This window comes from Cyprinus carpio, chromosome A17 (genome assembly GCF_018340385.1).
Source record: "Cyprinus carpio isolate SPL01 chromosome A17, ASM1834038v1, whole genome shotgun sequence".
NCBI lineage: Eukaryota > Metazoa > Chordata > Actinopteri > Cypriniformes > Cyprinidae > Cyprinus > Cyprinus carpio.
In genome coordinates this window covers 27,992,727-28,018,999 of record NC_056588.1, presented here as the reverse complement: position 1 = coordinate 28,018,999, position 26,273 = coordinate 27,992,727, and positions in this window count along the sequence as shown.

Below are 26,273 nucleotides of genomic sequence, written 5' to 3'. Positions count from 1 at the left end.
GTTTTGTCTGTCCAGAGAAGAACTGGTGCCCAGACTGAACCTGGTTTCTCCCAAGGTTTTTTCTCCATTCTGTCACCGATAGAGTTTTGGTTCATTGCCCGTAACCTCTGGCTTGCTTAGTTGTGGACACTTAATATCCAGCGAAATCGTCGACTTGATTGCACAGATACTGTTTAAACTGAACTGTTTGGATGATGAAATCACTGAATTCAACGATGAACTGCCTTTAACTGAAAACTGAATGTTTACTATTGTCATTTTGCATTATTGACACACTAGTTTTCTATTTAATACTGTAAAGTGCTTTGACACAATCTGTATTGTTAAAAGCACTATATAAATAAAGATGGCATGACTATAACTCCACCATAGCTGCACTGTAGTTAAAAAAAATAATAGTAAATAAATAAATAAATAAAAACGCCACAGGAAAAGACATTGTATCTCCTCCGATTTGTATATCCGATGGAAGCACAAATTTCATTAAAGAGAACATGACTCATGTAAACAAAGTTTTACATGGTCAAATTATAAAGAATTAAGCATAAGCAACTGAAGGCAACATTTTTGTAATAGTTAAAGAGGTCAAGTGATACATTTTTTATGATTTTGTTTTATTCCCTGAGGTCTACTTATAATGACTAAACCCTTTTGTGCTACAAACAGTACAAAACATTTTGTGACCATTTCCACCCACTTTCTGAGTTAAAGAAATAAAGGGTCTATTTTATTTTTTTTACTTTGATACACTTTAAAGTCTAAACGCAATCACCTTAAGTAAAAGGCTAAATTCAGGCTATAAACAAACTACACCATAGTCAAATGACTTCAACCTCACCAACAGGCTTTATAAAAAAAAGTAAAAAAAAAAAAATTGGATTGGATTGGATTGTACAAAAGATTGAACACATTACTATTTTTAATGTTTTTGAATAAAGTCTCTTATGCTCATCAAGCCTGAATTTATTTGATCAAAAATACAGAAATAAATAAATAAATAATATTATGAAATATTATTAGAATTTAAAATAATGGGTTTATATTTTATTATACTTTAAAATATTTTGTTTCATATACTTCTGTGATCAAAGCTGAATTTTCATCAGCCATTATGCATATGGCTTTACTATGACTTGTTATCTATTTAACACATCCTTGCTGAATAATAGTTTTTTTTTTGTTTGTTTGTTTCTTTTTCTCTCTCTCTCTCTCTCTCTCTCTGTTTTTTTTATTAAGTAGTAATGGGTCCAAACATTTGACTGGTACTGTGTGTACCAGTTTTTTGTTTGATGAATATGTTGTTGTTGTTACTATTTTGCTATTTTATTCAGTTTATTCAGAGTTCCAGAATACCACTTCAGCAGATGAACAAAAGTGTTTTTTTTTTTTTTTTGGGTGAACTATCCCTTTAACAGTAGTGAAAAAGGAGCAACTTAAAAAATATTATTATTATATATAATTTTGTTTCTTAAAAAAGAAGCACAATAAGACAAATACAATAGAGATACAAACTAAACTCATTTTTCAGATACAGTAGGTTTTACTTAACATGTATACATTTATTTAACATCTTTTTTTTGGTTAACATTAATGACAGGTAGGTATTTAATTTGGAATGCTGTCCTTTTAAAACGGAAGGCATGCATGAAATATGTTCACCTGTTCACGTTCACTTAATCTATAACCTACTGTATTTATGTTCACTAACTTTAAGTTAATCGACAACGAATTGTGACTCCCGGGAAAAACGCGACATCTGGTTACCTTATCCCTACCCCTTCAGGTGCTGAGGCCATTGTTTCAGATCGCTAGTTCGCATTTTATTAGCCTATCCCTCCACTGCGGCTGCTATACTGGCTAGATATGCAAACGCCCCTTATCTGATCGCAATCCAATGACAGGGACGCATATTTTGAAGGACAATTCGCTTATAGGATGCATTTTGAATGTCCGGTAGTCCTCAAATAACATATTCCAGTGTCGTCTAGTTAACGAAGGCGCGGCATAAATTTCGTCATAATTTCGTCATCAGATATTATTTTTAGCTCGTCAATGTCTCATTTTAGTCCCAGAAAAAATGTTCGTTGACGAATATTGTTCGTCGTCGCCTTCGTTAACGAAATTAACACTGATATATATATATATATATATATATATATATATATATATATACACACAGATATACATACATTCTCACACACACAAATCAAGTGGAAGAAAAAGACTACTAAGCAGAACAAAAGGTTATTTTCTAGTTAGTTGAAACTGAAATTATAAGTATGTTAGAGCAGTAATGTAGTATAAGCAGAATTGAGAAGATACACATGAGATCCATTATTTGAAACATTAAAAATGTTCTAGTGTGTTTGCTTTTTTTAATTTGAATACAAACTTATCTGATTTTACTTTTGTAGCTATTTTGCTAGTCAGCTCCTGACGCGATGTCATTCACTGTACGTGCAAATTCAAAGCATTGCATCTTTAGCACTTTAGCATTATTTAGCCATTTGAATTGCACAGTTCGCAGCACCTGATGAATGCGTTTGTTACGCAGGACCTGCTTTGAAATGGCAACATTAATTGGTTTAATTGCAGATGAGTGATAATTCAACCATATCCAATGAACAATATAGGGGATGTTACAGTTATGGAGGCCCCTCCTCAAACCCAGAGGCCTTAGGCAATCGCCCGCTCTGCCTATAGCTAGCGCCAGCCTTGCTCTAAACTGTCACCACAAGAAAGAGCAGAAGAAGAGAAGGCCTATGCACCAACCCACAACAAGACCAGTGAGTTCAGACGCCAGCCAAGAGCTCGAAGAACCACCTGCTTGTTTTAAATCAGCAGTGTGGGAAAGTTTGGGGTTCTAGAGATGAACTGGTCGACCAGCTGTAAATCAGAACCAGTTTTTGGTTTTATTTTGTCCGATTTCTATTCCAGAATTGCACACAAACTGCACTGCCATAATTTCACAAAATGTAATTTTTGTGGAATTTTTATGAAGTCTGTAAAGAGGAGAAAGTACTGTACCAGGCAGATCAAGCTAACTGCAATGCTGGAAATACAGACAAATATGTGCAGGTTTATATGAATGTATCTCTGAGAGGAACTTACCATCTCCAGAAATGTTTCGATGGCATTTTCTTTTCCTCTTACCTCCATATAAAGCCCAAGGAAACACTGTATCACTGCTGTTCCATAAGCCCTACCTGCTGTATTTTTTTTTATTTCAAAACGTCTGCTGTTTTATTTTGTGCAGGTGGCTTATGTAGCATAATTTCACTAATCAAAAGTTCTGTTTTTGTTTTATATCTTGAAATTATACAATCTAAAATCAAATCAAAAACAACTGCTTGTGCTTCATGTAGCATTAATGTCTTTTCAAAATAAATTAATAAATTTCCTGTTGTACAGAACTCTCATCGAACCGTGACCACAAAACCAAGGTGTGTACTGAACCGTGACTTCTGTGAAACGTTACACCCCTAATTTTCAGGGGCTGAAATTTAACATAGTTGCTTATTTAAGCTGTGAATATTTCAACTCAAAACATCTCACACACATTTTCATAATTAAAAATGTAATAATTAATTTTCACCTTCCAGAGTTCACTTCCGAAATATTCAGTGTGTTTAAAAATACGATGTATCATATTCGACAGGCAATTTTCAGACCATTTTATTTCACTTTAGAAATTCGATTTCACAAATTCAGTAGAGTACCGATGCATGATCTGCATCTGCTGTTAGTCACTCACCAGCAGGTGGAGCAATCAGGTGTTGATGGAGACCAAGCAACAGCTAGAGCAAGTCATTCATTCACAAAAATGGATTTGCACTTTGATTTGAACAAGACCTGTGAATAAAAGCCAGGACCAATGCTGTAAAGGATGTGTCGTAGTGATGATGCACATTATTGTGTGACTCTTTTACTGAGTGTTTTGAAGGCAGATCAACTTTCACAAGAAAAAAATATGTGCAAACAATGAAGCAGAGATCTGGGAGCTCCTCACTATCCGCGCTGAAGCAGAGATTGTTAGCCAGCTTAGTGAAACGATACGCAACACAGTACACGTCATATCGTAATGTCTTGTGTCTTTACGGGATGGGATTCAATGTAACCATGGTTCCCTAAAAGAGACCAGGACACTGTGTCCTCTAGCCGAACCCTATGGGGACTGCCGCCAGCAGGACTGGTGTCTGAAGTATCAGATAATAGTTGGTACTCAAATGCTGTACGGGCTTAAAGCATGAAAATGAGAATCAGAATTCCTACTGAGTTTTCCAGCCTAGATCACCAATAAGGTTTTTCACCTTTTCCAGCCAGTCCTGACAATCCAGTTTTAATAGGCTTTGTCCACCTGTCATTGTTTCCTTTACATCAGTGGCAATTCATCACTTCTATATGCTTCTTCTTCACTCTGCCAGGCTGCCACATGGAAAACAGCTCCTGTATATCTACAGCTCAAGATGTTCTGAAGAATTGACCTTTCCTTTTGAGGAGGACTGCCACTCCTCTGGAGAAGGCCCAACAGGAATGAAATGCTGTTGGAAATCACATTTGAAAAGGTCAGGGCACACCAAAAATCAACTGAAAATGAAAATGAGATGAAGGGTAGTCTGACAAACAACATGCTATTTTTTATACCTCCATCTTGCCTGACAGAGGAAAAAGTGGCAAGCTATGTTGAAACCTGAGAGTGTAAAAATACTTTAATGCAGTGTATCTGCATTCCCCCCCCCCCCCTTTAGCTTATCAAAGCTTGCATGCTGATGTATTTCAGGGCTTATCCTGAGATTGTTTGGATGATACTTCTGACTAAGCCTAAAATAATCCAGAACTTTCAAAACACACTGAAGGTAATTTGCAGCTAGTGTTAACGAAGCAATGGATCTGGATAATACAGTTATATTAATGTGACTCCTTAAAAATAGCACAAGGTAATGACTCTCATCAACAAAAATCAAGGTAACCCTTACCAAAAAGTGGTATACTTCAAGTTTATTTTATTAAGTATACTTTAGTAAAGTTCAAGTATATTTTTGAGTATACTTTATGTAGCAAGTATACAAATATCAGTGTTCTAGTAGTATACTTGTAAGTGTACTGTTTCAATACTCCTTGGGACTAAATTGGCCCACTTTCTGGTATATAAAAATATACTTTTAAGTATAACAGTAGCAAACTTTGAGTACACAACTAGTTTACCTCTATGTTTGTAGTTTGTACTGCAATTATACTAAAGGTGAATTTATAGGTGTACTGATAGTTTACTAATTAAATACTTTTTTTGTACACTTTGAAGTAAAGTCTCAGTAAACTACTAGTTTAGTAGTTTTATACTGCAAGTATACATAAGTTTTCTTTAAATAAACTTTACATCATACTTTAAGTATACTACTATGTCCCTATTAAGGTTTTAATTTGTATATATTTTGTTATATGAATGTCTGAACATACAAAACATTCAAAGAAAGAACAGGGTATCTGATTGCAAACAAAAACATTTTCTAGCTTCATGCATTCTTTTTTTAAACACTTTAATGTGGGTTTCAAGTTTCAGAAAAAATAAAGAAATAACATTTTGAACAAAAAGTTGAAAAAAAAAAAACTATGGATTGGATTCAGAAAGATAATCAAAACGTAGATGGAGTCGATCAAAACCCCAAAGCTTGACTGTAATTATTACCTCTTCATCAGTCGACATTTTATTCCATAACGTTGCAGTTTTGATGCTGTTTCATAACAGATGATCATGTTACATGTGTTAGTATCTGTTGTTTCTTTTTCTTCTTCACTTGTGTTTTTTTGGAAATTCTTTGCAGGAGATGTCTACTAGCGCCCTCTATCATATAATAATGAAAACACGGATTCTAGGAGCGCAAGTATAGCTCAAATATATAAGTCAAGTATACTTAAATGTCATTTTAGCTATATTTCTGAGGAGTACATAAAGCCCATTTCTGAGAAATACATACAAAGTAAATTAAAAGCATAATTTCCTATTTTTGGTTTAAAAGAAGTATATTAATAGCACACTTGAATAAACTTCTTTTTCGTAAGGGAAGCTCAGGTTAAGCGACGGCAAACGGCTAAAGCTATGAGCAAACACAACCTCAGTGGTAGATGTAAAGTTTTACTGTATACATTCAAACTAGATTGAATAGTTCTATTGCATTTCTAAAGCTAAACCAGCTATTGGTTGGAAATTTGATGTTTAATTGTGTACAGGGGAGACCAGGAATGAAAGTAACACTTTTTGTTTCAGCATCAATAACTCAGTGGTTGTTTGTGCTAGATCTCTCAAACTTTGATAAACAGTAGTCAGATTTGTCAACTATAAAAATTAAACTCACTTGGATGTGTACAACACAATCATAGACTATGTGAGTTAATGTCAGATACAAAAAGTTCCGTTTTTACAATCCAACCTACTACTGGGGTGAGTTGTAACGGGCTGGGAATAGATGTTACAATTAGAGGTAATTTGCTGAAATAAGATGCACACTATCCAATTTATGCAAGAACATTTTTGAAAAACAAAGATGGTGTTCCTGTGGCTCAGTTTTAGAGCATTGCGTTAGCAAAAGGTTATGGGTTTGATTCCCAGTGAACACATGTTATGTAAAAAAAATGTTAGCCTGAATGCACTGTAAGTAGCTTTGGATAAAAGCCTCTGCTAAATGCATAAATGTAAATGCAAAGAATAAACAATTTTAAATGAAGTGAACTATTTAAAGCAGAAATAAAAAATAAATATATATATATATATATATATATATATATATATATATATATATATATATATATATTGTATTTCTTTTAGGACACTAAGTTTTGGAATATCATGTAAAAATGCTGGATGTAAATTAGAAATGACAAGGTGAGCATGAATTAAAAAAAAAAAATAAATAAATAAATAAAAGTGCATAAAAAACATGTGCGCTCATTTGAGTTTGATAATGTTTTTATCCCATAAGAAGATATGCGCATAAACAATGATGGAAATACATTTATGTTTTAGTATATTATTTCTAGAACATGGTGTAAACACAGTGTGTCACATTCTAATTATCTGGTTTACTGTAAAACACTGTATAAGTGATCAATGCTTATTTCCTGTAATGCTATTTGTAAAGTATTTACTACTTTTTACAGAACATTATAAATTTAATGAAACTTGAACTTGTGAAATGAAGTCACAAACTTCTGCAGTTGTATAAGCAAGACCAGGACTAGTCACACTTTTTACTCCAGTAAATGATTCTCAGGGTACATTTATTTATGTAAACCAACCAACCAACCAAAAAAAAAAAAAACTTTCAGTTATTGTTGTGCAAGTATAGGGTATAATTTAAAATATTACAGATAAATGTAGAAATTAAAACAAACATGAAACACTTAATGAGAGAGCAATAATGTAAAATATATAACATAAACAAATATCAAAATGCTTTGGTCAAGTGAAATTGAACTGAACTGTCTGTTCACTATAGAAGCTACTATGGAAATTTTGGAATTTTAGTTAGAATTCACAGGAATATTCTGATTTACATTTTGCAATAGGTGTATGAATAGAACAAAACCACTGGTAGAGAAAACACACATTGCTGTAATTTGTCTTTTGGCCCATGGTATATAGTAACAACTATCAAAGGGTCTCCCTTAAATAATTCTGCCAATCACATTTCTCAAATTATACAATCAAATAATACTCTTTAAAATTCTTGGCATCCACCCTATTCTCCTGTAGTTTCATAATTAGGTTCAGCATGGGATCTTTGAGATGCATGGAGTAGAGTGTCACACGTGAGTTGCTCAGTAGCAGACAGCAAGCCAAATCTGTTTAGCCTTTTCCACATCCCTCTTATATATTATATGAACATGAGAACTAAGACAGCTCCAGGTTATGAGACGTATTGTAAAGCACGAAGCCCTGGTGGAGCAGGATGCTGAACTTGACAGTGCCAGCACCACTTCAGTGACAAATTGTTAGGTGCCTCGTTACGTGACTTGAGTGGACAGAAACAACTGTACACTCTCTCTGTTCCATTCCGGGAACTTTGACCAATACAAGGCTCTGCAGTCAGGTTGTATAAACAGTTTACCGTGAACAGGCTTTGCAGTTATTTAAAAGCTGATTTCAAATTCAAATTGATTTTAATCTTGACCTCCAACTTTACTTGACATCTGATAATGTTATTGTGTGTATTACATCAGAACTAAATACTAAATAAAAAAACTTCTGGATATAGCTCTTCATTCTATGGTTTTATATACAGTCAATTATATCAACATTTCCAGAGGGAATGCAGCTGGTTGCACCAAACCCTTAAGGCGATCATTCACCCAAAAATGAAAATTTTATATTTATCTGCTTACCCCCAGGGCATCCAAGATGTAGGTGACTTTGTTTCTTCAGTAGAACACAAATTATGATTTTTTTTTTTTTTTTTTTTTTTTAACTTCAGCCATTGCAGTCTCTATGAGAATCTATGAGAGAGGGGAAAAAAAAAAAACATGCTTCACAGCAGCCTGCATCATCTTCTTCTTGTGGCTTTATGGTGGATCGCAGACTTATAAGTGCATTACCGCCACCTATCTCTCAAATGGACCATAAACACTCAGGCTGCTGTGAAGCGTGTTCACAAGAGTTCTAACAGTTCGGACATTGCGTGAATCAGAGGTTAAAAAAAAAAAAACATATAAATACTGTTCAGTTCCTTGCACAGACCAATCGTTTTGTGTCTTTACACATCAATGTATCGCAGGGTTTAATTTGGAGCCGCAGGGTTTAATTTGGATTTTTCTGTGCATGTTTTTTTCTCTCTCATAGATTCTTTGACCATTGACAAGCATTGTAGACTGAGACACTGCAACGGCTGAAGTTAAAAAAAAAAAAAATCATAATTTGTGTCCTACTGAAGAAACAAAGTCACCTACATCTTGGATGCCATGGGGGTAAGCAGATAAACATTTTCATTTTTGGGTGAACTATCCCTTTAAATTAATAAAATCATTGGTGAACATATCCTTACAACAATAACTATTGTAACAGCATTTTGTTTTCCCCACAATTACACATCCTTGTTGTGATACAGTTATGATAATATCTATGGCAGAAAGTGGCCATTTTTATTGCAGTTTAATTATTATTCAATAATAAATCAAACCATAGGTATAGCCACAAGTGACACAAACATGGATGTCCCTGTCTATGGGTGTTGAAATTAAACCAGTGCTAAAAGTTGCCCTAGTAGAGTTTAATTGTTTATTCTGATATGCTTTTAGAACACGAGTGTGCAAGATTGTTTTTCTAGCTCAAACAAACCAGAACAAGAAGAGTAATGAGGCAAATGACAAACAAGAGAGAAACATCTAAATGAGGTTTAAGACCTGAAGAAAATGTAATGTTTGCTTTCTACTCTTATAGAATACATATACACTTTTCCCCCCCTCTCTCTTGTTATCAGAAAATATTTTTTAAAAATTATTAACTATTTTGATATGTTCTTGGTAAGGTTACTTTACATAATTTCATCTGCCATAAGTAACATGACAGCATAAGGCCAAATAATATTAAGATTGATTGATTGATTGATTGATTGACTGACTGATTGATTGACAACCTTTCATTCTTATTGTCTCCTAAGGGCTGGTCCCTATTTTCCCTAGGCAGTTAACAATTTCTTTTTATTATTATTATTATTATATTTTATTTTAATTAATATAAAAACAGGCCATTGACAATTTGTATAATAAATCAAATTAGCTAATAATTTGTAGGTATTTGTTTGGACAACATTAATGGGATAATTAAAGGTGGTTTTATATAGTGTTCCTGTGCCTCTGTTCCTCTGCTCTGACTGCACTGTAAGTCGCTTTGGATAAAAGTGTCTGCATAAATGTAAATGTAATGCTTTTACAGGAAAGTTGCAAAAGCTTTATCAGAAATTTTATTCTTACAGACGTGTTTGTTTATAATATGTACAGAGTACCAAATTCACTACAAAATGTTCCTTTAATTTTCAGAAAATCTCTGCAAAGGCAGACATTTCATGCTGATGGCCAGCTTAATTGTTGGAAATATGATGTGAAACCATTTGCATTAAGACAGCATTTAGCTATGTCTGTTTACACATAACAATGCAGACCCCCTCTCATAGAACACATAAAACAAGATCCGCACCACGAAGCATGGTATGAATACCCTGGTGGTCTTTTTGCCTGAGTAACAGATGGACAATAGATTTTGTTTCACTAATGGCTGAAAGACTTGTTGCACTTTGACAATTTAACATGGTTAGAAATCAACTTTACCCACTCCGAGGCATGCACAGTGTAGAGAACATTTGCCTACCTCAATTCTCACTTTCTACATGAAGGCCTTAAAATTATTTGCAATACATTTCAATAAAACACTCACTTCTGTCATTGTGTATCTCCAGCTGCCTCATCTTAAATAATATGTTTTATTTATTTGTTTGTTTCAAATCAAACTGGGCATGAACATATTAGAGCTTTATAATGCTCTATATTAATTAATTAATATACACAGACTTCCTTTCTAGGTTATGTTACAACATAGGCAACATGCTCTAACAGGCAAGCTGGCTAAATAATAAGCGTGCTGAGTGATATATATTTAGAAAATCTTAGTATGCTTTGAAGGTCTGAGAATGTTGACTCATTATTACAGGATTATTTCCCCAAAATGACAGCCTGGACACTGGAATGCCACACACACAATATACATAAAAATACTTTGCAGAAGTGACTTTTTGAGTTGTGTAGATTGTAGTTGTTTCTTTAATATTTGTCAGATAAGAATAAAGTGTGAAAAATGTTATCTTATAGCAAAGAAAAGTAAGTCATATTTATCTTCAACCCTGTATTACCCTTATAGCCAAGTCTAGCTTAATATATGTTGTACTGTATATTCATTCATCAAATTTCAGAAATCATATACCAGTCAACATTTTAGAAATGCATTAATTCTGCAGTATTACTATCTGTTTATGTAACATCATAGGTAATGCTCTATACCAAGCAAGTTTGCCAAAAAAATAAATAAATAAATAAAAATCGAATTATTTATTTATCTAATTATCAAATTCAGAATTTTTTTTTTGTTTGACAGGTCTGAGCCAGTTGCCTCATGTATGTGACTTTATATCTAGACACTTTGAGAAATATCCTCCCTTGACTTATTTAACGTTTAAACCAATTAGTATGCATATTAAATATAATATGCATAACTCCATGCCATTATTATAATGAGTTAGGATGGAAATTACATGTAAGATAATTATGTAGTAATCAGAGAAGAAAAGTATGGTGGGTATTTTTATAATTTGTGTCACTTTTTTGGGTATTTCAAATTGCCCTTAGTACTGGGACCTCTACTGCCCTGAAAGACAGCGGAGACCAGGACTAGATCAGATCAGATAGCCACAGAGACAGATCCCCTGTAAAGACCTTGTCTCAGACGACCACCAGGACAGGACCACAGGAAACAGATGATTCTTCTGCACAATCTGACTTTGCTGCATACCTGGTATTGAACTGCTGGTTTCGTTTGGCCAGAGGAGAACTGCCTCGCCGACTGAGCCTGGTTTCTCCTAAGTTTTTTTCTCCATTCTGTCAATGGTGGAATTTTGGTTCCTTGCCGCTGTCAGCTCTGGATTGCTTAGTTGGGGAATCTGACTTTGAAGCGGTATGGTTTTGTTGTTTTGGAATGATTGCACAGATACTATTTAAACTGAACTGAGATGAATGATGACATCACTGAATTCAATGATGAACTGCCTTTAACTGTAATTTTGCTTTATTGACACACTGTTTTCCTATTTAATGTTGTTCAGTTGCTTTGACACAATCTTTTTTGTTTAAAGCGCTATATAAATAAAGGTGACTTGACTTGACTTGACTACTGCATTAAAACATATGAACAGTGCTATGAGACAAGAATTTGAAAAAGGTCACACCGATGGGATCTTTGTGTCTTTCTTCTTTGCTTTCCTTAGAGTGTGTGATAGAAATAACAAGCATGCCTGCAGCCTTGGTCCAAAGTCTCAGTGTGTGCACACCTGCTTAGATATACAGAGGTAGGCCACAGAGAATTTATCCACAGAATTTCTAATAGATGTGACAAAAGAAGCAGGTTGAAATTTTGATGCTGCACATAATGTCCTATTCTAAACTATTACATGAATTAATTTTTAATTCAACCTATGTCTGAAGTTTATCTTTTGAGTCATTTACTTTGTTTCCTGAAAAGACTGATCTTATTCTAAGAAGTTACACAAGCTTGGCCTCTAAAATTTAGAGGGAAGAACATCTTTGTATGTAATAAATATATAAAGATATATATGAAGCGACGGGAACACTTTTTGTAAGCGAAGAAAACAAACCACCGTATGCTGCTATGCTCTTCTGTATCATCCGCGCCACAAGGATATGCTGTTTTTACATGTACTAAGCTTTGATTTGAAAGATAACAGCGCATCTTTGTGGTGCGGATGATACAGAAGAGCATACACAGCATACTGTGATATGGAGAGACACAAAGGAGACTGCTGACAAAGGAATTGTTGAATAGAGTTGTTATTTTTGTTTTCTTCGCTTACAAAAAGTGTTCCCATCGCTTCATATAACCCAGATTGCACATCTGATGGCAGATGGAGTATTCTGATGATGACTTTCATACCTTTTATAGACCTTGACACTGTTATTTACTTGGCAGTCTATGGGAAAGTTGTTACAGATTGCACCTCTGTGGCTCTCTCCGATCACCGGAGGACACCGTCACCCAAGTACTGAATGCTACGAACTTCATTTCCCATCGGCCCCGTACCTAGGTCTAATTACCTGCACGGGTGTTTCCCCTTAGCTCCCCTATATAAACTGCTTCCGGACTCTTACACATTGCGAAGTCTTGCTAACATTTCCAAGCGTTTCTCTATCCTGTTGTTTTCTTGGTATCTGACCATAGACTGTTTATTGACTCCTGTTTGCTCATCTGCCTCCTGCCCCAACCTCCACCTGGTAACCGTTTATAATTCTGGATATTCTGTGACATTCCTGATGCTGGTGTTTTATATCTGCCTGTTTGACTTTCCACTAATAAATACGGCAAATGGATCCAAACATCTCTGACTCTGCATCACAACAGTCACAGGCCTCCCGGTTTTCATCCAAAATAATCCTTAAATTGTGTTCCGAAGATGAACGGAGCTTTTACAGGTTTGGAATGACATGGAGGTAAGTGATTAATGACAAAATTTTAATTTTGGGGTGGAATATCCCTTTTAGGCTGCCAGTAGATTTTTTTTTTTTTTTTTTTTTTTTGTCAATTAATTAATCACAAATCACTTTCAAAGATCAATATGTTTTTTGAAAAATCCCCCAAATGAAGATAAATCAAAGATATTACATGTGGCAGAAGTAATACTCTGACATTTTTAAATACTCGTAATCAGACTACAGTTACTTTATTTCTTATTTATATGAGATGCAGGTATTTCCAATTTCTTTCTTTCTTTCTTTGTTCAGCCAAACTTCTTTCACCTAATACATTCATTTTAAGTACCCCCTGATATTTTAAGGTAATAAGTTAATAATTAAGTTAAGGTAATAAGTTAATAATTAAGTAACACATTTGCACATTTGTATGTCATGATTCATGATGGTCATATGACATTATTATTATTATTATTATTTTTTTTTTTTTGAGTGTTTTATTCTAATGGTTGCTATTTTAAAATGATTCATTTTAATTTTAATTTATTATGATTTAATCGAATATCAGCTTTTCATTGAACTCACAAACCACCTGAAGTTCCTTCATGAACCCCAGTTTGGGAAAACTGGGAAGCATTTCATGCTGTTAAAAACTGTCATGATTATGTGTATTGTCTGTGTTTTCTCCATTCCCCATGATCCCTCACCCAGGAGCTCATTATCACACCACACCTATTTCCCATCAATGACACTATAAAGGTTGCACTCATCCATACGTACATTGCTGATTATTGCATCACCTGTATTGTCATTGTGTTCCTTGCCTTGCCTTGCCTGTTTTTTGACCCTTGACTGTTTACATTGTCTTTGATCGTTTGTTGCTTGCCCTGACCTTTGCCTTGGATTGGATTACTCTTGTCTGTCCTGGATTATACCTGTTTGCTGTGGTTTGACCCTGCCTGCTTTGACCACTCTGTTGAATAAAAGCTGCATTTGGATCCACATCTCCATTGTCACGCCTCCCACGTTACAAAATAATCAGCCACACCCGGATCCAGCAGCTTTGTGAGTGTTTCCAGACCAGCAAGATGAATCCAGCAGCACAAATTACGTGTCTCCGTCAAGGAGATTGACCTATTGAGGACTATGCCACAGATTTCATTGAACTGGCTAATAATATTTTTTACTTGTTTTGTTTGATATTTCTTTTTTTATTTTTTTAATTTTTGAACCACTGAGCTACTTAGTTCCATTACATGACCCTAACTGGACATTTGGGCTTTAGATTTGTATGTTAATTTGATTAAGTGGCTCTGCATTCACTGTGGTTATCGCGGAGGAGGAACGTGGCACCATTCCAGAGCCTTGTCCTGCCATGGCAACCATGCCCAGTGGTTCCAAGACGTCCGAGACTGGCATCCAGTGTGGCAGACCCACCGCTGGTTTCGCCCAGAACAGCGGGCATTCCAAGGGTCCCAGTACAGGTCGTTCCAGAGACTATTCCCCTAGAATCATTGCTCCCTGTAATGGCGATGGCTAACCTGTGTGTTTGGGCTACTCATTGCTCAATAACTCCTCCTTAGCCCGCTCCAGTTCCTGAGTCCACTCATGAGCCTGCTCCAGTTACTAAATCCATGCACGAGCCCGCTCCAGCACCAAAACTCACTGCAAAACCTCCAGAGGTGGCGGCACTCGCTTAAGAACCTCCAGAAGAGGCTACCTTTGAAACCATTGACTGTCCTGTTACAGCCAAGGAGGCCATTTATGAACTCTTTGTTGGTCCAGCCATGGGCAAGGAGGCCATTTGTGAACTCTCTGACTGTCCTGTCATGGTCAGGAAGACTGTCTCCGAACTCTCTGCCTGCTCTGCTTTGGTTAAGAAGCCCGGTTATGAACCTGTTGTCCCATCAAACCTCCGGCTCCACTGCAGCCTTCCAGATCCCCACCTGTGCCTCGGGCACCAGGGCTCTCCAATCCCTCAGTGTCACCCCGGCTCTTCGGCTCTCTGTCTCTGCCTTGGGCTAGGGCATTATCACACCACGCCTGTTTCCCATCAGGGACACTATAAAGGTTGAACTTATCCACACTCACATTGCTGATTATTGTATCACCTGTATTGTCATTGTGTTCTTCATGGCCTTTGCCTTGCCTGTTTTTAGACCTTGGACTATTTATATTGTTTTTGATCATTTGCTGTCTGCCCTGACCTTTGGCTGATTATTTGATTACTCTTTTGTCTGACCTGGATTATACCTGTTTGCTCTTGTTTGACCCTGCCTGCTTTTACCACTCTGTTTAATAAAAGCTGCATTTGGATCCACATCTCCGTCGTCACGCCTCCCACATTATAATAACAATGAATGTATTTTTTTTTTTCTGTCTCTTTGTACTTTTATATTAATATAGTACCAGGTTATCCTTTTTAAATCAATGTGATAAACAGGTAAGGTCAAAAGTATTCTAAAAATAATCTAAAACTAGTCCAATAAGTTTACCTAAAACATATAATAATTTCCCAGCATAACATTGCCCAGAGTGTAGTTTCTCATCCCCAGGTAAATAACGCACACCCACCCAGTCGTCCATTGATCTAAAAGAAAACATGATTCATGAAACCAGGCAACGCTTTTCCATTGCTCCATGGTCCAGTGCTGATGTTCATGTGCCCAACTGTAGGTTTTTTAAGTGGTAGACAGGGGTCATCATGGGTACTCTGTGTGTTCTGACACCTTTCTATCATGCCCAGCCTTAAGATTTTCAGCAATTTGAACTCCATCAAAGAGCATAGCGCACACATGCCGGTTCACTGGTTGTCCTATTTAGCACCACTTGTGGTAGGTACTAACCACTGCAAACTGGGAACACTGCCGGAAGACTTTTCATTTTGAAAATGCTTTGACCCTGTCATCTAGAATTCACTATTTGGCCCTTGTCAGAGACACTCAGATCTTTTAGCTTTTCACAGGTCTTTTTTTTTTCCCTGCTTCAAACTAATTAAATTAACTAATGTATCCCACCACTTGATAGGTGTCATTGTAACAGTATAATGATATTCACTTCTCCTGTCAGTGGATTTAATATTGTATTTTAATGTATATATTCAATTACATATGACTGAACATAAGACCTTATTACAGAATTTAGACAAAGGTCAGATATGCATTAGTTGTATTAAATTCACATTAATCTGACAGCACTAATAACATGTCACTAAAGCATTATTAATATCATTTCAGGCCTGATTTAATCACATTGTTAAAGTGACTTATTAAACTGTGTAACTGTCAACAAATGGTTACACTCCATCCGGATATCTCTATCCGATTCCACCATAGCACAATGTACAGACATAATCTACCGTTAATTTAAAATACATTGAGCCATTTAAAAAAATGAATCATAGAGTCATTTTTGGGATTTCCCATGCCAAATTTACAAATGGGAATAATGTATCAACCTTGCTCAACTGGGAGCCGTGAAATAGAACTGAGTATCCTGGGATTCTTTAGATGCATATTAATGTGTTTCCAGGCTCATAAATGTATTATTCAGTTAGGATTATGAGTAGAGTAATGAAAATTATCTGCCTAGTATAAATCTAGATAAAACATTCCCTCAAGAAGTTTCCCTGCCTAATGAATTAATAACAATAACACTTGGTGAACTTGAGTTTAATTACCTTGAAATATGCTAGATGTGCAACCCCTTTTAGTTGGTTTTCTCACTTTCACACTTTTGTCATTTCTAACAGACAATTTAGCCGTTTATTCATTCCATGTATTATATACCAAATACCTGAAATAAGCAGTATTTTGCTACATGAGGCTGCAGTGGATTTCATTGGATGAAAAAGCTAAAAATTTAATTTCTTTGAACTCATTATATTGGCTGTTCCTGTCAGTCCATATAGTCCTTGAGTTTAAATCAAAGAGATTTCAGAAAATGTAATCAAGTGGAATGTCTGAGAAGCAAAGGAAGATTATCATGCCCACGAGACTAATAACGGAGAGGTTTGGTGTCTTTTTAAAGAGCTTTGCGGGTTCTCAAACATTGCATCACTCATGAGTCTATGAATTGCATGAGATGGTTTCAGAAGGGAGGTTCTGGGGGGGGGGGGGGGGGGGAGTAGCCTTTCCTTGCCCTGCAAAACATTGTGATTTGCGCAGTGGAGCAGTGGCTCTTATTTTATATGTCTGAAGATTTTTCAGCAGCTAAGCAATTTACATAAATACATTTGATTGAATAAGATGTGATCAAAAATGTGTGCCTAAAGCCTTCTACACACTGCACGATTTTAGCAATCCTATAAGATCATTGCTGGTCACACGGTGCGACATGGATCTAATAAATTTGGGTAAGATAGGCATGTAGACTGTACGATGATGACACCTGTTGACTCGTAGGTAGTCTCAGCCTCAGACGTCACACCCACGGACCGTTGGCTAAACGTCTGATGCATATGGGAAACAAAAGTGGAAACACTTCAGGAGTGTTGAAGTCGTCATCGGATTGGTTGAATTCTACAGGATTTCCGCAAGACGTGTGTGTCATGTTCGTTAACAGTTTGCCTGGAAACAAAGATACGGTGGCGTTAAAGCCCCACACGAAAGAAGAAAGCCATCTAGTTTACAACTGTGATGACAAGCGCTCATCAGGATCAACTAAATGCTGGATTTTCAAAAGTATGTGAAATATTTAAAGTTCGCGGGATAGAATCTTTAAAATATGTCAGAGAGTTTTACACACCGGTCTGTTATTGTGGTGACATTTCCATGCCTCGTAACGTGACGTTGAACTAAATGAAGTGTGAATGGTTGATTGAGATGTCGATCAAACGGCCTCATGGGCAGACCTTGGCCAATGAAAACTGCCATGAATTCCAGACCTTCATTCCAGACCTTGAACTCATAGGCTACGACACATGTTTCTATGGAAGAATAAAACGTCATTAGCATGCACTAGTGGTAAACAAAAAGAGCATAATGAATCACACTTTGACAGTTGTAGTTTTTATGTGTGCTGAAAAAAAATTGGAAGCGGCGAAAGAGGAAGGAATAAGAGGTAAGCAGTTTTATGTTTTAGCGCCATGTCACGTTGATTTCATGTCGCATTTTAACTGGTTGGTCAGTAAATGTGCATCGTAACTGCAAACACACTGTGCGATGATCATACTGAATTTCTGACACTGCCAGAAAATTATCGTAGGCTATCTTTGGTCGCAAGACTGTGACAACAGCTGTCTTTGAACCTCCCTCACTGTACGACATAGGACTACTGATTAGGAGCCACGATCACAGAATTCGCAACGATTGTTTCACGTTGCAGATCTTTCATCTGGGACAGCCGGAAATTGTGCTATGTGTCTTGAGCTTAAACTGTGCTGTTTCTGTCACGGTTCACAGGTTCATTTACTCCAGGGATCTCCAACCCTGCTCCTGGAGAGCTACTGTCCGACAGTTTCCAGTTCCAACCCTGCTCCAACACACCTGTCTGTAATTATCAAGTAGCCCTGAACACCTTGATTAGCTGGTTCAGGTGTGTTTGATTGGGGTTGGAGCTGAAATCTGCAGGACAGTAGCTCTCCAGGAGCAGGGTTGGAGACCCCTGATTTACTCGTTTGCTTTCTCTCTCTCTCTCTCTCTCTCTCTCTCTCTCTCTCTCTCTTTCTCTTTGCTGATGAGCAGATCAGGTTCAGCTGTGGCTCATTAGCTTCCCTAGGTAATCTGTTATTTCCTACTAGTGATGCAAGGTCTGATTCATTTCCGCAAACTGGTTCTTTTCGGACAGATTGGCTCATTGAACCGGTCGAAAAAGCCAGTTCATCGGTTCCTGAATTCATCAAGCAATAACATCTCTACGAATTTCTGTTCTAGCAACTCAGTGCAATGTTGTATCAATGAAAAATTCAGATAAGTTATTTATGTCAGCCATATTACCATATAATTCACTTAAGTTAATGATGTTTGTGGTCAGTTTCATTCGCGGATCTTTTATATCAGATACAACTGACTGACAGACCAATATTGACTAGCCTACAACTTGGATAAGATTCCTAAAAGTTTTGCACATACAACACATATTACAAATGTGGATATGTTATGCATAATAAACATATATATTATGCATAATAAGCATATTTCCAGTACGTGCCTCAGGCTTGCACTGTATCGTCAACTCACTCATCAGAATCTTCAGTAATCCTCTGCAAACTTCGCCACAATTCATTTGGTTCTTTTTGAGTCTTCAGTAATCCTCAGCAAACTTCGACAGTTGGTTGAACCATCTCAATCGGTTCTTTTTGAGTTGGACATGCTACTTCAGGCTGTGTGTCCTGCGTCATCAACCCAGAACTAAAGTTTGATTCAGTTTGATTTGTGAACCGGCTCAAACGGTTACTTCCTGAGAACCGGCTCAAAAGAATGATTCATTCAAGAACTGAACATCACTACTTCCTACCTCTTGTTGTAGTAGAGGTGTGGATCAGTCTCTGTTTCATGCTCTGGACTGTAGCTGTTGTTCCGACTGGATTCCGGTGGGGGGGGGTTTATGGAACTTTGTATCAGCACGTTCAGGATTATCTTCAGTGCCACCTGTGATACCATTCCTTGTGTTCTGTTTCCTGCCAGTTTTGTTAATAAACTGTTTTACGTGCACTCGCACTTGAAACCTCTGTTTATTAACGTAACAGAATGATCTCATCATCCATGGATTCAGCTAGTGCGTCCAAGCTTCCTGGCGAGTAATGCCACTCTCAAAGGATCGCAAAGAGGAACAACTAAGAGTAACAGTACAAGCTATCCAAAACGCTGGTAGCACAGGTCACCAACCTGTCCGCCCAATTACAGCACCTGAGAACCGAGGCCATAAATCCTCCCATTGCACCACCACTGGTTTCCCCATGCACCTGCCTCCAGTAACAGATCAAGCGAGCCCTGTATACATCCACCTGCCCTATCTGCTGGTGAGCCTCAACTGTGTCAAGCTTTTTTAACTAAATGGTCCCTGTTTTTCTCTCTCCAGTCATCGACATATGGTATGGAACAGTCCAAGGTGGCACTGGTGATGGCGTTACTGGCTGGAAAGTCATCACTATGGGGCACAACGGTTTGGGAGAACAAGCACCCATGTGTCCTTTCATTTCAAGCACTCTCGGAGGAGATGAAACAAGTGTCCGACTGGGCTGTGGCGGCTCATCAGTGGCATCGCTCTGTCGCTGATTACTCGATCGAGTTCCGCACCCTGGATGTGGAGTGTAAGTGGAACCAGGAGGCTCAATGGGACATGTTTTTTGCATGGGCTGGCTGACCGCATCCAAGGAGAGATTTTTTTTTTTGCTGGAACTTCCCCCTGATCTGGATGAATTGATCATGTTGATCATTCGGGTTGATGCCCGACTGCAACGCAGAGACCTATGAATTTGACTTTAGTCCCTGAAACATCAGAGTTTTCAACCACTGGGATTAATGTGATCAGACCAGTCTTCTAAATTGGTGGTGGGCAGCTCGACTGTATCAGGAGGAGAGGAACCATCGGAGGGATAGGAGACTATGTTTATACTGTGGTTCTGCGGGCCACCTTGCAGCCAGGTGCCTGGGTAGAACCGAGGTTACGGTCAGGTGCATTGTTGGTAGAAAAATCTTCTGCTTCAACTCTCCTTCTGGTTCGATTACTATGGGCATCCATCACTCACTCCTGCCAGGTGTTGGTGGATTCAGGAGCCGAAGGTAATTTTCTGGACATAAATTTGACTTTACACTTACAACTGCCTATTTTTCCCTTAAACGATGAGGTCCTGGTTAATGGACAAGGACTGCATGCCATTCGGATGTCACTGGTCTGATTACACTCATCACTTCAGGGAATCACTCTGAGAAGATCTGATTTCTGCTCACTCACTCCTCACTCACTCCGATCATCCTGGGTCACTCCTGGCTTGTTCTCCACAACCCTTGTGTGGTCTGGGGGCATAACTCCATCATTGCATGGAGCCTTTATTGTCACTCCTCTTGTCTCATGTCTGCCTGTTTGTCTGTATCTTGTTCTGTGTTTCATGGGGAGCCGGTGAACCTGTCTAACGTGCCCACAGAGTACTCCGACCTGAGGGAAGTGTACAGTAAGTCCCGGGCTGCTTCTCTTCCTCCGCATCGTTCATATGACTGTGCCATAGATTTATTACCAGTTATGTCTTTGCCAAAGGGCAATTTTACTCTCTTTCAGCTCCTGAAAGGGAGTCCATGGAGAAATTTATTTATGATTCTCTAGCAGCTGGGATCATCCGCCCCTCTTCTTCTCCGGCGGGGGTGGGGTTCTTTTTTTGTGGGGAAGAAAGATGGCTCCCTGTGACCCTGCATTGACTATCGGGGGCTGAATAGCATCACGGTAAAGAATATGTATCCTTTGCCGCTGATGTCTTCAGCATTGAGTGGTTGCAGGGGGCCTCCATCGACCTCCTGAAATGACGTTCAGCTGGTGTAATGCAGCTGAGGTTGCATTTTCCAACCTTAAGAGCCACTTTGTTTCGGCTCCCATCCTCATATCCCCTGATCCTTCACTTCAGTTTGTGGTGGAGGTCATTGCTTCAGAGGTGGGGGTAGGTGTGGTTCTTTACCAGCGCTCACCCGCTGATAATAAGATGCACCCCTGTGCTTTTTTTCACATTTTTCACGTTTGTCTCCCACAGAATGCAACTATGACATTGGTAACTGAGAGTTGCTGGTGGTTAAGTTAGCGCCAAAGGAGTGGCATCACTGGCTAGAGGGTTCAGAGGTTCCCTTTATCGTCTGAACTGATCACAAGAGGCTTGAGTACATCAGGTCTGCCAAATGTCTCAACTCCAGGCAGACTCGGTGGGCACTTTTTTCGGTCGCTTCGATTTTTCGATCTCTTATCGTCGGGGTTCCAAAAACATCAAACTTGATGCTTTGTCTCATGTTTTTGATCACTCTGAGTGCCCACTCTCTCCCATGCATAATTCCTGAGAGACAAGTGGTCTCTACATTCACTTGGGAGATTGAGTCGAACGTTCTCACCGCTTTTGAAGGGGTAACGCCACCTACCGGATGTCCACCGAGTCAATTATTTGTTTACGGTCTGACGTTATCCAGTGGGGTCATTGTTCCAGCGTGGCTTGTCACCCAGAGGTTTAATCATTCTATGTTTCTAGTTAAACAGTGATTCTGGTGGCCATGTGTGGCTCGGGACATTCAAGGTTTTGTTTTGGCCTGCTCTGTCTGCGCTCGTGGTAAGACTTCCCATAGACCCCGAGAGGGGCTTCTTCAGCCACTGTCAGTGTCTTAGAGCCCCAGGTCCCACATTGTGCTAGATTTCTTCACAGGCCTACTGCCCTCTCAGGGCAACACAGTAGTTTTGACCGTGGTAGACCAGTTTTCGAAGGCAGCCCATTTTATTTCCTTGCCCAAGATACCGTCTGCCAAGGAGACAGTGGTTGCTGTCATGAACCACGTATTTTGCATTCATGGCCTCCCAAAGGATGTGGTTTCCAACAGGGGACCCCAATTCATCTCAAAATTTTGGAGATAATTTTGTAAATTACTGGGAGCAACTGTCAGTTTGTCCTCTGGTCTCCACCATCAGAGTAACAGTCAGACAGAGTGGGCCAACCAGGATTTAGAGCAAAGGTTATGATGTTTGGTCTCTCGGAACACTTCCTCTTGGAACCAGCAACTCTGATGGGTTGAGTATGCTCATAACTCGTTGCCAGTGTCATCCACGGACCTCTCGCCATTTCAGTGTAGTTTAGGGTACCAACCACCTATTTTTCCGAATCTTGAAACCAAAATTGCAGTCCCCTTTGCCCACGCCTTCGTCCAGAGGTGTCATTTCACCTGGAAAAGAGCCTGACGGACTCTCCTCTTGGTGGGAGCACGCACCAAGGCCCAAGCCGATCGCCACTGTTCTAAGTCTCCCGTGTATGTCGTCTGTCAAAAAGTGTGGCTTTCATCCAAGTATATCCCCCTTCATTCCATTTCTAATAAATTAGCTCCTGAATTTATCAGCCCGTTCACAGTCACCAAGATCCTTAGCCCAGTGGCTGTCCGCTTTAATCTTTCTCCTGCATACAGGAGAGTCCATCCCGTTTTTCATGAATCCAAATTAAAACCCGTTTTTCATTCTGCCTTTAAACTGCATGCTCTAGGGGAAGGGGTACTGTCACGGTTCGCAGGTTCATTTACTCGTTTTCTTTCTCTCTCTCTCTCTCTCTCTCTCTCTCTCTCTCTAAGATCAGGTTCAGCTGTTCTTACTGGATTCCGGTGTGGGATTTATGGAACTTTGTATCAGCCAATGAACTGATGAATGCAGACATCAACCTCATTAAAAAAAATAATAATTTTTAAAATAAGATGCCTTTCTCACATTTCTCACATATGCCACTAATTTTTTTAAAGCTTAAAAAGATAGAAATGTTTTTGTTTTATAAAACAAAGGCACAAGCCACAACTTCAGTAAACATTTATGACCATGTTATCAGGTTTTCAGAATTTCACAGAAAGGAGGCAATGTGCTGATAGGAATGTGGTAGATGAGCCAGACTTATGGAGCGAATTTTGTGACAATATTCATCAAACAAATCCAGCATTTTGCAAATAAACACAATTTGCTTTGCAAAGAAAAACTCGACTTTCAAACAAACGCAAAGTGATTTGCAAATACAAAATTCTATTTGAGAGAAAATGCAGAGGTATGGACAAATATATTTATAGTGTGTTACAACTGTGAGACTCATTTGCATTTTTATGAGGAATCTTGGTTTGATTTTCTCGCAAATGCATGCAGGCAGATTTTCTCACATGCGTCAAGTTGGATTTTCTGACAAGCAAAGTTATTTTTCCATTTATTTTCCAAAAACAGCAGATGGCGCTGTTGGTCAATTTACGCTAGTCTCCTGAGAAACATCTGTTTACCTTTTTGAGAAGATATCCTTGCTCTCCAGAGTGTGTCTTCACCCGTGTAGCGCACCAACATCCAACGGGCAGAAAAAGAAAGTAGGCTAAATTCTATGATGAAGCTTGACGTTTTGATGGCATTTTCCAGGGGCATCTACATGCTTACCTGGCTGACCTCAGATCATTAACATGTGAACAGAGCGCTAGCGATAATGAGGTGAAACATGAGAATCTTTACCTCTCCTCACTTTTATACGGATTATATAATCAGGAGAATATTTGTTTTCAATTTGAATTGGTTTTAAAATTAGACATTTTAGGCTTTCTACACATAGATGTACCATGTATGTGAGGCACATATTCACTGAGATTCAGGTTGTTTTATTCAAGAAAGTTCCCAGAGACTGAGACGGCAGAGAGCGCGCCCTGTTTGTTTTCTTTATTTTACAAAGGTACATTGTTTTGTTGACTATACACAAATAAACGCAGACCCTTTGCAGTTTCAAACGATGCTATTCTCGTATCTGTAATTTAAATTATTTTTGTGGTCATCAACAAAACAGGACCAAAACGCACCGGCACGGTCTTCGACCCCAAAGATTAGTTTCTAATCATTACATTATCTTTCTGAAATACTGGTAAGCCACTATTTATTAAAAATGCTGAATTTAGTATTATATCAACGTGAACTTGATCTTTCTCCCAAATTCACAGGACAAGAGTGACACCAGAAGATAAATATTCATCATGTTGCTTATCTAAAAAATACATAATTATTTTAGACACAAATGATTGCACAGTTTTAAAAACATTTAAAAAGTTTTAGATATTGTACTAAATAATGTGATTTGCTTTAAAAATTTTATTAATAATTAATGACCTCTTGGGTGATATTGCTATATCTGATACTAAATTAAATTGTCTAAGCTTTCATTTTTGGTACACAATATTTTTGTTATACATTGAACAATTTTATCAACATGTATATATTCTATATCCCGTGATCCTACAGAGGATAAGAGGTATGGATAATGGATCAGTTTTTATAGGGAAAGACCGCCTAGTTAAATGTTTAGCCATGTCAAGACTGATTTTTGAACTAATAAATCATGTTACCAACTTTACAGCCCTTATTGTGAATTTCACTGACACTAGTAGAGTCGCTTTGTGAAAACATCTAAATGGTTAATTATATAGTAAGACAGAAACTCACCTGTTCCCAACTCATGTTGGTCTGCTGTATTCCCTGAAAAGGTAAACAGGTGTTTCAAGTCTCAGGGGATTAGCATAAATTGACGGACAGCGCCATCTGCTGTTTTTGGAAAAGATAGTTGCTCAATTGCATTTGTGAGAAAATCTGCTTTAACGCATGTGGGAATATCTGCCTGCATGCATTTGTGAGAAAATCAAGCCAAGTTTCCTCACAAATGAGTCTCACAGTTGTAACGCACACTACATATATTTGTCCATACCTCTACATTTTCTCTCAAATAGAGTTTTGCATTTGCAAATCACTTTGTGTTTGTTTGAAAGTCGAGTTTTTACTTGCAAAGCAGATTTTGTTTATTTACAATACGCTGGATTTGTTTGATGAATATTGGCACAAAATTCGCTCCATACAGACTTCTCCCATTTTGCTTGAGATTAGTTTGCACTTCCATTCATCTTGTGGATAATATAAATTATAAATGAGCAACCTTCAGCCCTCACTAAGTCAGGTTAACTATATTTCAATGAAACATGTTTCACCTTCAGCTTTGTCCATGACCTGAAGCACAATGCAGATCACTTGTATCTAAATATTGATCTAAGCCATCACAATTCCAACTGTGGTTGCTGATTAAAGTTTGTAATTATCCGTGATAAGAAAGATAGAATAATAATAATTTCCGTAATAACAGTATGGCTCTTCATTTTCTGAAGAAGGGAGTACAGGTCCTTCTCAAAAAATTAGCATATTGTGATTAAAGTTCATTATTTTCCATAATGTAATGATAAAATTAAACTTTCATATATTTTAGATTCATTGCACACCAACTGAAATATTTCAGGTCTTTTATTGTTTTAATACTGATGATTTTGGCATACAGCTCATGAAAACCCCAAAATTCCTATCTCAAAAAATTTGCA